Below are 13,316 nucleotides of genomic sequence, written 5' to 3' on the forward strand. Positions count from 1 at the left end.
TTCCTGGAGGTGTTTGCGGTGTGGATCAGCAGCAAAGTGAGATGCTCGCTACGTTGAGGAGCCTGAGACCTGGCAGGATTTAAAACTTCTCTCTAGAAATCGCGGGACGCATGCCAAAATGCCTCGCCTCCATCTCAGATGTGTCACCACTGAGCTCCCTGTGCTGCAGCAGAGCCTCCTCCTCCATCAGTAGGGGTCAAGTGTCAGGGGCGGAGGAGGGATAAGTGACAACACTTATACACGGAGGAAAGGGGTGGAAGTGTCATCGTCGTATATGAACGCAAAGGAGGGGTCATGTTTTTCATTCCACCTTAAAATGCATTTGCCAAATTAGGAGTCAATTAGTGGAGTGGGGAAAATGGCCTGAACTCCTGGCCTTTCTCTGGGGAGGCAGAGCACATAAAAGCAGGCCTATAATCCTCTGCTGGAATAAAAGTGATACTGACACGACTTTAAAAAAAAAAAAAAAAGATCAATGACTGGAGCCAAGGGACAAATAGAAGTTTTAAGGTTGAGCCTTGTGATTCGGGGGAACGCTGCATTCAATAAAAATAAGTACTTGAGGGAAGAGAAGAGGTCCAGCAATGATTCTTTGAAGGCAACAGAGGGTATCCAATTAGATCAACAGAAGAGACAGTACCAAAAAGATATATGGGACCTCATGCTGCTTCAGAGCAACAAACCAGGAGAAACCGCTCCCAAGAAAAGTTGCGATTCTATCTGGGCTGCTGATTATCCAGCAGCCGTTAAAGTACAACCACCATGAGGCAATATTTGTAAGGGCATTAAGGTGATCCGCATACTGCAGAAAGACTCTCAAATAGAATCCATTTAGTTTGAATTCCCTCAATAGCCGTCTTTACAATGTAACTCAAATACGCTGCTACTTTTCAGAGGTCAATTTCACACTTCTCTCCTAATGTGCTCAGCTACTTCATTGTAGAAAAATTGTGTTGCAGTTCAGATCAATTTTGGAGCCAGTTAGAGACTGCAAAGACCAGTATGGATTAAATCTGAACTGAGAAAACCCTCTTCAGTTATCAAACAACGACAGAAACACTCATGAATCCTTAACTGGTGAACTGCGGAAAAATAACTAAAACAGCAGTTTGAGTGGAGAAAAAAACCCCAAAACGCTACAAAAAGATATCGCTCAGTAAAATGACATATTGTACATCCAGGGAGACGAGGCTTAACTGGAGTTTTGTGACTTAGAGAGAAAAACAATTAGAGCCAGCATCAAATGTTGGGTTTAATTCCAATTTGGGGCGATGGGAATAACAGTTCTGTGAGTGGGGGGAAATGACAACGTCATGCTTTAATGCACCGCAACTCCAATCTCTGTTGGAGTATGAATAATAAAACCGCAGTTCCCTCGCAAAATGAAATCACTCATCACAAGGCAGAGCTGAAGAAGAATTGACCTACATAAGGCATCACAACTGCACTCACAGTAGGTTGCACACAGCTGAATTTACACTAGATTCAAGGAATAAAGCAGAATTAAACTGTGTACGGCTGCGGAAATATGGTTCAAGGCTGTACAATAAGCCTCAATCAGAGCTGGGTTAGTGTTTTTTTTTTTTTTTTGCTGTGAATAATCAAATCAAAGCCGCAGTAATTCAAAAGGAACAGACACAATTTTGAGCTGCTCTTTAAGCGGAATATTACATTCCTACGGCAATTACTGGCAACAGCGTCGTCGATAACAAGGAGTACACAGGAAAAAGCAATTTGTCCGGGCCTGCGTAGTTACTGCATAAAAGCACTTTGTTAAAATGTGCTTGATGAATGACATGCCACAAAGCCAGCATTTAAATTATAACCTAATAGAAGGAAGGTGAGATGAGCCATAAGGGAACACAAACCACCGCCGATGTTGGACAATTTTCTAAATTGCCGTTACACCCGACAATGCCTTTTCCTTTTTCCTACAATTTCAAGTTCTCGCCCTTGCAAACATTCACTAAGGATTTGGTGTGAAGTCTTTATTCATTCTTGTGTTTTTTTTGGTTAACGAATCATCTCTCACCGCCAAAATCCAAGCAACTGTTCCTCGGTCTCTCTGTCTAGGAAATCTGGGAGAAAAAAAATTGGTTCTCCAGTCGCCTGTCAGACAAACATCAGGGCTGGAAACAAAACATCGCTGACAGAGGTAAACATGTCAATAAAACTCAGCACACGGGTGAAAAAGCAGAAGGATCACGCCTGTCACGATTATGTGCAGGTTTCCATGAACTGTTGTGAAAGATAATCTGAAATTAGACTCCCGATGTAGAAACTCATTACGTTTTTTTTTTTTTATCATCTATTCATTATAATGTGTCTGAAATGTCTGAAGGTTTTCACAGAACAGTAAGAGCGGTTTCTGTGGCGGCTTTCAGCATAATTAAAACTGACTGCGCTCCAAGGATAAAGCTGACTTTGATTAAAGAAATTAATCAGTTTTCTATTAAAAAAATGTGGGCTTAATTGCACCGGTGAAGCCCACCGCTGTTTGTTGTTTAGGCTATTAGGCTCTCTTTTAGTCTTCATTAAGGAGACAAACCGAACAGTGGGGAACGTCAATGATGCCTCTAAATCTGTTATTTTTTACTTACAAGTCAAGGTTGGCAGTATCATTCTTAAATAATGGAAGAAGAGGTCTTTGAGGCATCTCTTTGGTTTAAAAGTCCCAGACTTTCGTCAGTGTTATAAATGATCCTGACATTGAACCGGCCGGGAGGACGTCATGTCTTCTCTTTATATCTTTCACATCTTTTTACTGCTGTCTGATGAAATAAAAATCTGAATACTAATTGATTTCTCAGTGGGATCAGGATTTGTGCCTGCGACAACACAAATTCCAGTCTGGTTCAATAACCTTTGTTGCACATTATCTGCCTTCTCCTCTTTATATCTCTGCTAAATTAAAAATCGAGTAAGTGAAGTCAATGAAGAGAGATTTTCTGATAGCGCGGATTCTGTGTTGCCACATGAAGTAAAGAATCAGATATTATCATCCTATCAGAGAGACACTCTGACAAAGACTCGTTTGAGTGGACATGCAGTGGTAACATATAAAAGCTTTTTCCACGGTTTATTTCTACCAGAGCATCTTTATGTGGTTGGTTTATGTTTCTCTTCAGCTAGTCTACGGCCCGTCCTAAACCATCTTTGTAGGGTTGGGGGTCTTATGCTTGCCAAGGTTTAATACCAACATGGTTAACTGTTATTTTAGGTTAGTGTCAGGAAATGGAAAATGTTTCCTCTGTATGTTAAAAAAAACAAGTAATTGAGTTTAAATTGCTGAGATTAGAGCTGCAACAATTAGTCGATCTGCAGAAAAATAACATGTTATTTTGATAATCAATTAAATGTTTCAGTCATTTTTAAAATGTCAAACCAGCTCCAGTTTGTAATTTGTGAAGATTTGCTGCTTTTCTTAGTCATATGTGATGGTTAATTCAATATTTGGGGATTTCAGAGTGTTGGTCAAACAAAAAAGGCAATTTGATGACAACTAGAGCTCCCAAAGCCCAAGATGATGTCCTCAAATGTCTTCTTTTGTCCTGACCAACGGTCCACAACCCAAAGATATTCAGTTTAATGTCATAGAAGATGAAAATAAAAAGTAGAGAATATTCACATTTGAGAAGCTGGAATCAGAGTATTCGGACTTTTCTTTTCTTACAGAATGACTCCAAACGATTAATCAATTATCAAAATAGCTGGCGATTAATATTATAGCTGTCAACTAATTAATTAATCAACTAATCATTGCAGCTCTAATGAAAACACCTCGGGCTTTAGGAAACTGTGACAGACATTTTTCACAGTTTTCTGGCAAATGATCAATCAAGATTATGATCAGCAGATCAATAATGAAAATCATGGTTAGTGTCAGCTCTAACTGGGATGTAAACTTATTACTCTAGTTTTAACTCTTTTGTATGTAGAATTTTGTACAAGTCATGGCAAACTGTGATGGTTTGTTGGTGGTACTGATGCCACAACTGGACTCCTGCATCCTTCATATTTGTGTTTGTGATTTAATGTCTTCTTTCCTTTAATTAAGGATTTACTGATCCAATGTTTTCTCTCCAGATATGATTCTGGTGCCTCAGAACAGGATTTCTACAGATAACAACTTCTGATCTCATACCAGTGATCTCTCTCTCTCTCATATTAAAAGGATAGGTTCACAATTTTTCAAGTCTTTCTTAAAACAACAGTCAGGTGTCTACACAAACATTGAATCGTTCCTCCCGTTCATACTGGATTTAAAAAGATCCCCTTCAAATGTGCTTTCACTGTAAGTGATGGGAGACAAAATCCATAGTCCTCACTTTGTTCAAAAATGTACTTAAAAGTTTGTCTAAAGCTAATATGAGGCTTTAGCTGTCTGAGTTGGTTAAATCAAGTGGATATCTTCCAAAGTTATTTCTTTTTATAAAAAAACTTTTCATTTCCCAAGACAGTGTTTCCCTGTGATTGAAGGATTGTAAGAAAAAAGAGAATTTGGCACTAACGTTAAGAGAAATTTGCTTGATTTAACAAATTGGGACAGCTAAAGCTTCAAATTATCTTCAAATAACCTTTTACTACATTTCTTTTCTGATTAGAGCAAGAAAAAGCAGTTATAATGTTCATTTGGGCAGCTGAATATTGTTTTTTTATTACTTTTTACCCGATGCAACGTCCTCTCCAACTGTTCCCCATGTGACGTGATAACATGTTATCTACAGTTTCTGGTCATTTCCAGCCCTAATTAAGATTATGTCAGTTGATATATTTAATTTACTAAAGCACACTTCTGTCCAATGTGGTAGATTTCACATGTGCGATCCATTACCTGATACACATTTCCTCTCTCAATGGCTAAAGCATTCTTATTCCAGTCTCATCACTCAGTATTAAAATAAAACCCATTTCTTATCCCATCTCTTTAAACAGATAAAACCTGTCAGGACTCATTTCCAAACAGAAACCGTGATTTGGATTCTTTGAAATTACAAAAGAAATCATTCTTTCTTGTCTTCCAAACACACTAAAACCAGCTCTGACAATCGGTTTTTATTCAACCCTTAGTTTGGCAGTCCATCTAGTGGTAGAGTTCACCTTTACATTTTATATAAAAGGACATTAAGCTGAGAGATTAATTCACAATAAATTAGCAGTGCAGTAAAGACTTCTCAGATGGCCTCTGTCACCACTAGACGTCCTTGCCACCAAATGGATTTAAGACAAGCGGGAAGAAAGGCTCTGGAGACGAGCTGATGTCCCTGGATGCTAATAGAAAAAAAAAGAACGCACAACTAATAAAATTATAAAAGCAGTTTTATGTTTCTGCCCGTCTTTGAAGAAAGGTTTGAATACCATTAGAGCCACAATAAATGACTGGTGTCCTTGAATGCATAATATAGCAAAACCTGTGTAAACAGCACAATAGATAGCACAGGAAGAGCCTTCACTGACAGCAGGGAACTGTGGGAGGCTGTATCTGCTTAGATGGCACCATGTTATGAATTAGGAGTCACAGATTAATTGTAATCAATGAACCTAATGCAGTGGCCAAATAGAACAAATGTACTGGGCTGTGATCATTCACCGAGCCACAGGAGACACTTTCGCTAAGATTAAGAGAAAACGTCAGATATGAAGTAATAGAGAGCCAGTCATATGCCAGTGCTGTTCCACTACATTAGTATTCATCCCATCAAACTTCAGCCCTGGAGCTATTGATTGCTGAACGCCAAGTGCTGAAGGCCAGTCAAATAAAACGAAGAACTCAAGAAGAGTCTGAATGATCCCCGAAGACTGGAAAAGGGAACTAACATGACCTGGTTTGGCCCAGATCTGAACCTGCAGGTGTCGTTGCTCCGAGCCCTTAGCTAATTTGTGCATTTCAGAAATAAACGACTCCACCGTCACGTCCAAACTATCAGAAATAAACTAATTCTACATCAAGTAATTTGATGTAACACGAGATCTCATTAGCTTTTAACTACAAAATAAGCAGCAAATGGCAAGAACTGCTTCGTATCAAATTTTCAGTGTGCAATTACCTTGGAAAAAATAGATTCTGATAAAAGGTATTACCACTTTAAATTCAAATCACATTTAGCTGATATTCTTACTCTGCAGACAGACATTTAATCTGTGCCAAAATATTCATCCAAATTGGAGAGGAAAGGTTTCAAGTGTTCAGCATGTTTTAAATTCAAAAGAATCATTATACAATGTCGTTTCAATCTTCACAGAACATTGAGCAATGTCATCTTTCATTATATGCTGAGTTACATTGCTGTAACAATTGGTTGATCAACAGAAAATTAATCAGCAACTATTTTACTACTATTTTGTATTTTGGTGTTTTGTGTCACCGTAAACTGATTATTTTTGGGTTTTAGACAAGACATTTGAAGAAGTTACCTTGTACTGTGGGAAATTAAACAGGCATTTTTCACAATTATCTGACATTTTATTAACCTAACACAACAGATGGTTTGTTACACAGAGCCATCTGAGAAGTCGTCCTTGGAATCAGTTTGGAAAACTTTCAAACAAAAAACAAAGAACTTGGCAGCTGATTGGATGAGACATCTGTCTATCACCATCTATCAATCAGTCAGATCAATGAACCATATCACGTAGTGGGAGAGCGCTGAGGAGGAATCACAACAAGATGCAGTCTGAGGAACTTTGAAAGGTAGCTATGTAGTTAAATAAATACTCTCCAGTTCTGATATAACTGATGCTATAGCAGCATCTACGCTGACCTCTTTAGGAGCCGCCATTGTTGTTTTGGAACGAACAGTCGCTTCTCGCTGTCGTATCACCTAAACCACGCCTTTACCTGCCAGTAGTTTCTGATTAGGATGCTGATTGGTCCGCACCACTGCGGTGTCTCGTATGATCTTGTGAATCCAGCTGCTTCGCAAGGTAAACAGCTTATAGACTAAATAATGAATTGATTAATCGATCGATAATTAAATTATAATTGTTAGTTGCAGCTCCATAGATGATACTGGATATTAAGAAACATTTTTGATATGTACAGAGTGGGACATTTTGCCGCTGAAAAATCAACCCGTCAGTTTTCTCTGGTGGACAAATCATATAATGGTGACGCTGTGCCTAAACACTGTCAAACATCTTTGGCGATTCTGTGCAGTTTCTTCAGTTCCAGTACAGATATACTGGCCCAGCTGATTTACCAACTGGGCTCTAGTGCTTATTAAAACATACAACTATATGGTCATTAGTAAGTGGGCACTACTGTCCACATACTTTTGTTTTATATTGATCTGAGGCAGTTTTCAGGGCTTGGACCCAATTAATCTCAATGCTACAAACTTAGAGTTGCAACCATTATTTTCATTATTAATTAATCAGTTAATGCATTTTTTGTTTTATTGTTTAGTGTATAAAAAGCTAGAAAATAGTGAAACATGTCACAACGTCCCAAAACCAAGACGACGTCTTCAAATTGTTTGTTTTCTTTGACCATCAGTCCAAAACCCAAAGATATTAAGTTTCCTATAATCAATCATAATATCTGACAAGCTGAAACCACCAAATGTTTATTTTTGCTTGAAAAATTACTTAAACGCTTAATTGATTATCAAAATAGTTGCAGATTAATTTTCTGTTGATTGACTAATGGATAAATAAACTAATGGTTTCAGCTCATTTAATAAGTTGCCAAAACATTCATCAAAACTGCAGGATAAAAGTTTTCTGCTCTCAGCTTGTTTTCCAGCCCAGAACATCATTATACAAAGTGTAATTTCAATTTTCATATACAGAACATTAAACTAACTGCTATCTGTCATTATTGGTGCCTGATGTAACATATGTGTCCACACAGTTTCATGTACTTTTGATCTGTTGCTGTTTTTAATGGTCTGGTTATGCTGGTGCTCACTTGTCTTCTAGCTGTTAAGCAGCCACCATGCAAAAATAAAACAGTTAATGAAGGCAGCGGCTGTCCTCTGCACTGTTTTAACGCTGCTGTGTGAAAAGTTGACGACTGCAGCAGCACGTACGTGCCCATCACCGCAGCTCGGGTTCAAACCAGGACCTTGTAGCTGAATAATGATGACTACCACTCCAAACTCACTGCATGCATTATCTCCGACTGCCTGTGATCAAATCCCAGGGAGGCCGTTTTCTTTACTGGCTCCCCTGAATTACATTTCCTCCTCCTCATCATGTTTGAATGGCACGACAGAATAAGTTACAAACTGCCTGCACTCGGAATAAATCTAAAAAAGCAACAAGCACCAGCAATGAAGGATCAGCAGCTTGGTTGGGTGCAGGAGAAATATTTTTTCCAAAAAAGTAAAAACAGCATTCAGCTCAGATCATCTTGTGATATATTTTGCAGGCAGGCAGCTTGTTTTATATGCTGTGGATACACAGCTGTCAGTTTTTTTTTCTAGTATAAGAGCACAATTCACATCAAACTCGAACCACTGACTGGAGTGTCAAAAAACAGGCTAAAGTTGAGGCTCAACTATAACTTTTATTGTCTGATTCACAGCAGGATGTGTTATTTCTATGGTGTAGATGTACAAAAGAAGCAGAAACACAATTTCAAAAGATGATGTGGAGGTGATCTGACTCATACCACCATCAGGCTTCTCTACAGTGAGGATAATATTCATCCACAGCGTGCACATAATCAATGTGAGGAGACCGAGAGGAAGAACAGCAATGCAGACGGAGATTTAGATGATTAAATCCTCAGGGGAAGCATCACAGTCGACACGTGGATACGCGAGGCTCTGACATTATAAAATTCTCTCTTCAGAATTACAGCTCAGATACTGGAAGCCAAGTGTGACTGCAGCCGGAGAGTGACACAGTCAGTGCTCTGAACTGTGGAGCCGTTTGCTCCTGTGGGGCTGCAGCTGGATCACTGGATCACTGAGTCTGGCTGAAGCTAAAGTTAGAATCTGATTATCCAGCAAAAGATATGCAGAGTCAGTGAAATGGCTCGGCTTTAAAAAAAAGAAAAAAAAAATACATTATGTGCTGGTTTGTTTTTGTAATTTATGCTCTATCAAAATTTAAACTACACTGGCATATGCAGAGTGAGCATTTGCCACAGACCTCCAGGGGCCCCAAAAGCTCCAGATTCACTGTGTGCCAGTTGCTTTTTGGTAATTTGATGACTTTCACATTTGTTTATGCATTTGCACCATTTATATGTCCCTTATTGTGTAATGTAAAAGGGCCCTGTGTCAAAATTCAGCTCAAAAACTTATTTTAGTTTAAATGGTGCTTTAAAGGTGCATAAACCTGAATACAGATGTGGTTCATCAAACTACAGAAACGCTGGAGTCAGGTAGTAATCCACTACAGGAGTTATTGGATAGATCAATATATCAATACAAATATAATGAAGCTGCCATAGTGGGTTGTGTTCACGGTTCTTGATGGGAACTTAGAGGCAACATGGGCCCAACAACATATGTCAACATATAAACCAGTAGTTCCCGACCTGGGAACGAAGACCCCGGATCTGACAAGGGTTCATAAAATTACTACAGGATTAATCATAGGAATAAAGAATAAAACTAAACTCAGCTGCATATTTTTTTTTCCTCTAATCTCTGCTCTCTTCTTGTGAAATACAATTAAAAAATTCTTGCAATGAGTCTTTGAGTGAATACATCTCCCTTTCATTGAACTGCTGCCAACTCACAGACATACTGAACACTGTGTGATGAATAGTCTTATGGTATAAATTACTTTGTGTTAAAAAGGTGCTCTGTGGAGTTTTCTTGTAGACAAAAAGGTTTTGTTTATACCGAGTGTGACTCACAAAAACATCCTTGAGGTCTAACAAAAGTGTTTTTTCACTGCAATGCTTTTCATTCCTCATAGAACAGTTGCAAAGCTGATTTTTTAAATATTCCAAATTGTTTCAATCCATGTTTACTAGCTTGCGGTGTTCGTCTCTGCCTTTGCTGATACATTGCTGCGTTTCTCGGTGCATCACAGTCACCTGTAGATCAGTGGAATAATGTGAAAGCATTGACAGGACTGTGTATCGCCTCGACCGCGTGCGACAAAACAGTGACCTACGCATAAATAATCTGCTCCATAGCGCTACTTGAGGGTTCATTTAAGTTGTCACAAGCAAAAAACGTCATGAACCACTGAAACAGTGGGGTTTTGGTCTCGTCCGAATAACTTTTCACACACTACTCAGTTAATCATTTTTCAAGTAAACAGAATATTTTTTGGGTTTTAGACTGTTGGACAAAACAAGACACTTGAGGACGCCATCTTGGGCTTTGGGACACAGTGATCTGCATTTTTCACCGTTATGTGGTATTTTGTAAATCAAACAACTCATTGATTAATCAAGAAAATAATTAACAAATTAATCAATAATCAGTGGTGGAAAGTAGCAAAGTACATTCACTGAAGTATTGTACTTCAGTACAATTTTGAGGTACTTGTACTTTATATGAGTATTTCCATTTTGCGCTACTTTATATTCATACTCTACTACATTTCAGAGGGAAATATTGTATTTTCTACTCCACTACATTTATTTGACAGTTACAGTTACTTCAGATCAATATATTATACATAAAACTGATTCATTGACACATCAATGAATCAGTTTTAATATTGAAATAATGTACTAAACACACATGTATGACAAATATAACACTCTAAATTGGGCCATTTTGCATAATGAGTAATTTTACCTTTGATACTTTAAGTATATTTTGCTGACAATACTTGATTTTGAAGATTTTGAATGCAGGACCTTTACTTGTAATGGAGTATTTTTACATTGCTGTGTTGGTATTTTTACTAAGTAAAGGATCTGAATACTTCCTACATCACTGACAGTGTAGTTACCGGTTAATAAAAATGAACCTGATTAATTTGTTAAACCACAGATGAAGAGCCTTTCCTCAGATATCACGTTAAAACTACAAGATGAAGAACAAGCCTGAACAATGTGTATCTACATTTTTAAAGATCCCCTCCAGACACATTTAAGATGTATATGAAACACTCCACTTTGAATAATAATTTGTGTCTAAAAAAAAAGTTCAATTATCTTGTTTAAATCCTTAAAATGTCATCTCCTCCTTCTCCCTCATTAAAATTCATTCATTTATTTATTTATGAATATGCAAATATAATTTTTTTTATCTCAGAAGTTTAACAGCTGGACACAAGATGTGTCCTACTTCCCTGTAAAGTTTAATTATCGTTGTTTGTGCACTGCAGGCTTCAAGTTTCCACATCACACTTGTGTGAAAGTTGAATACTGAACCAGAATCGGCTCCAAAACTAGTTGTGACATAACAAATCATGCTTGTAGGCCTGCTCATGAAAATGGGATTTTCAGTGATGTAAACGTTGTAATGTTTGTATAATCATGTCACATGTTTGAGAATATCACTATTTATTATGAGCTCAGTTTAACTAATGTACTTTTGGTGATGACGACATATTGTGACCATTTTTTAGTAGAAAAGCCAAACCAGGGACAGGGGTCACAAATTAGCCTTGGCTAGAAATCCTATATGCAACACATCTGTATCATGTTATTGTAACTGTTACTGTGTTTTTTGTTTGTTTGTTTTCATTGTACCTGACAAATAAACTAAAAAAATGAGCAGAGCAACTCTCTATTTTGAGCAGATTAATGTGAAAACAGCCTTTAAGTGTCAAACTGCACAAACATCTTTCTGCTCAGTGAAACTCAAACATCCAACTGTAGGAACAAGAAGAAAAACAATATTTTTTAATTGAAGGTGAACTTTAAAACCTTGCCTAATAAACGTTAAACGTGACGAACAGCAGCTCAACACACAGCAGTCACATTGAACATCAGAGGAAGCTACAGTCACATGAGCGCCATAAACACGCCGAGCAGCCAAACACACGGCGGGAAACTGTCACACTCATTCAAACAACATCGTGTTCAACTCCAAAGAAGAGACACGAACCAGAGTTTGATCATACCTGTCAAGTGTCCTGCACCTTCACGCCGCTAGCAGCATCCTTCAGGGGGCAGACATGTTGGATTATTGTTTGCTGCTGATAATCTACAAGCTGCCACCTGCTGGTCTGGAGGAGGAAGTCCTGCAGGTCCTGAAAACAAAAACTGAGAGCTCATGTCTTGCTCGGGACACTTTAGTGGCTCCCAGCATTTTTGGCTTGTGAGCCCATAAAATAAAGCAAAGTCACACGTTGTATTTTAATGAAAGAGGACTTGTTTTGTTTAATTTTTAATAACTGTTAGAGGCTCAAGGAGATAAAATACAATAAATTGCAACAAATAAATCAAACATTTGAGGAAGTCCTGGGGGGAAAAGCTAATTTGTGTGTCAAAAATATGTTTTTTTCTGTTCTTCTGTCCTATCATATCGTGACCCCTTGGATTAATCCATCGACCCCTTGTGGGGGTCCGGACCCCTGATTGGGAACCATTGACTTAGAGGATATGTTCACAATTTTTCAAGTCTGTCTGCTGAAAGAGATTTTCCTTCAGGTAAACTTAAATATATTTTTGCACTGAGGGAGGACTGTGGATTTTGTCCTTCATCACTTATATTGTAAGTGCATTATAAAGGGATCTTCTATTGGTCTGTATGAACAGGAGGAATGAATATAGCAAGAAAAATATGTGTCAATGTGTCATTTGGGCACCTGACTGTTGTTTTAAGAAGGACTTGAACTTGTCCTTTAATTACACAACGACTTTCACCTTTAATTAACATTTTAATCTTCCATTTAACCCCTTCAACTATTGGTTTTGTTCTTAATTCTACTACCTTTATTCCTACAGTGTAGCCTTTTACATACAGTAGTTGACAAAATAATCTCACCACAAGGTCCATTCAGTAGATGCTCTGGAGCTTTCATTCAAATAACACCATCTTCATCAGTAGGTGGAGTTGCCATGGAAATGTGCACTCACTGAGCACTTTATTAGGAACACCTGTGCAATCTGACGTGATCCAATACAACAGCTCTGACATAAATTCTACTTTTAGGGAGCTTATACATTTTCAGTTTTTGTCGACATTGTCAGAAAGGTGATAATTCTACTTTATGTTAATTATTGACTTCCTAGTGGGTGATGGTGGTGTACTGGAGCGCATTAAGTGCTCCTAATGTTTTTCCACCCTCATGTATGTTAATGGTGTTGACAAATATTAGGAACACTTTTCAATATAATACAATCCAGTACAACACCACCCACTATGACCTCATTAATAAACATAAAGTAGAATTTATGGCAGAGCTGTTATTTTGGATTACATTAAATTGCACAGATGTTCCGAATA

At 38.0% G+C, this 13,316-nt stretch overlaps 1 protein-coding gene across 1 annotated transcript in view; it reads right to left on the reverse strand.

Moving 5' to 3' along the window:
- mrpl11 (mitochondrial ribosomal protein L11) overlaps positions 1-12,117 on the reverse strand; it is a 45,246-nt gene extending 33,129 nt beyond the window's left edge. Inside the window, exon 1 of the mRNA XM_044364170.1 lies at positions 11,989-12,117. The gene's annotated coding sequence lies outside the window, so the exon portion shown is untranslated. The remainder of the gene's footprint in view (positions 1-11,988) is intronic.
- Positions 12,118-13,316: the final 1,199 nt, after the last annotated feature.

The sequence above is a fragment of the Thunnus albacares genome, chromosome 10 (genome assembly GCF_914725855.1).
Source record: "Thunnus albacares chromosome 10, fThuAlb1.1, whole genome shotgun sequence".
NCBI classification, from domain to species: Eukaryota; Metazoa; Chordata; class Actinopteri; order Scombriformes; family Scombridae; genus Thunnus; species Thunnus albacares.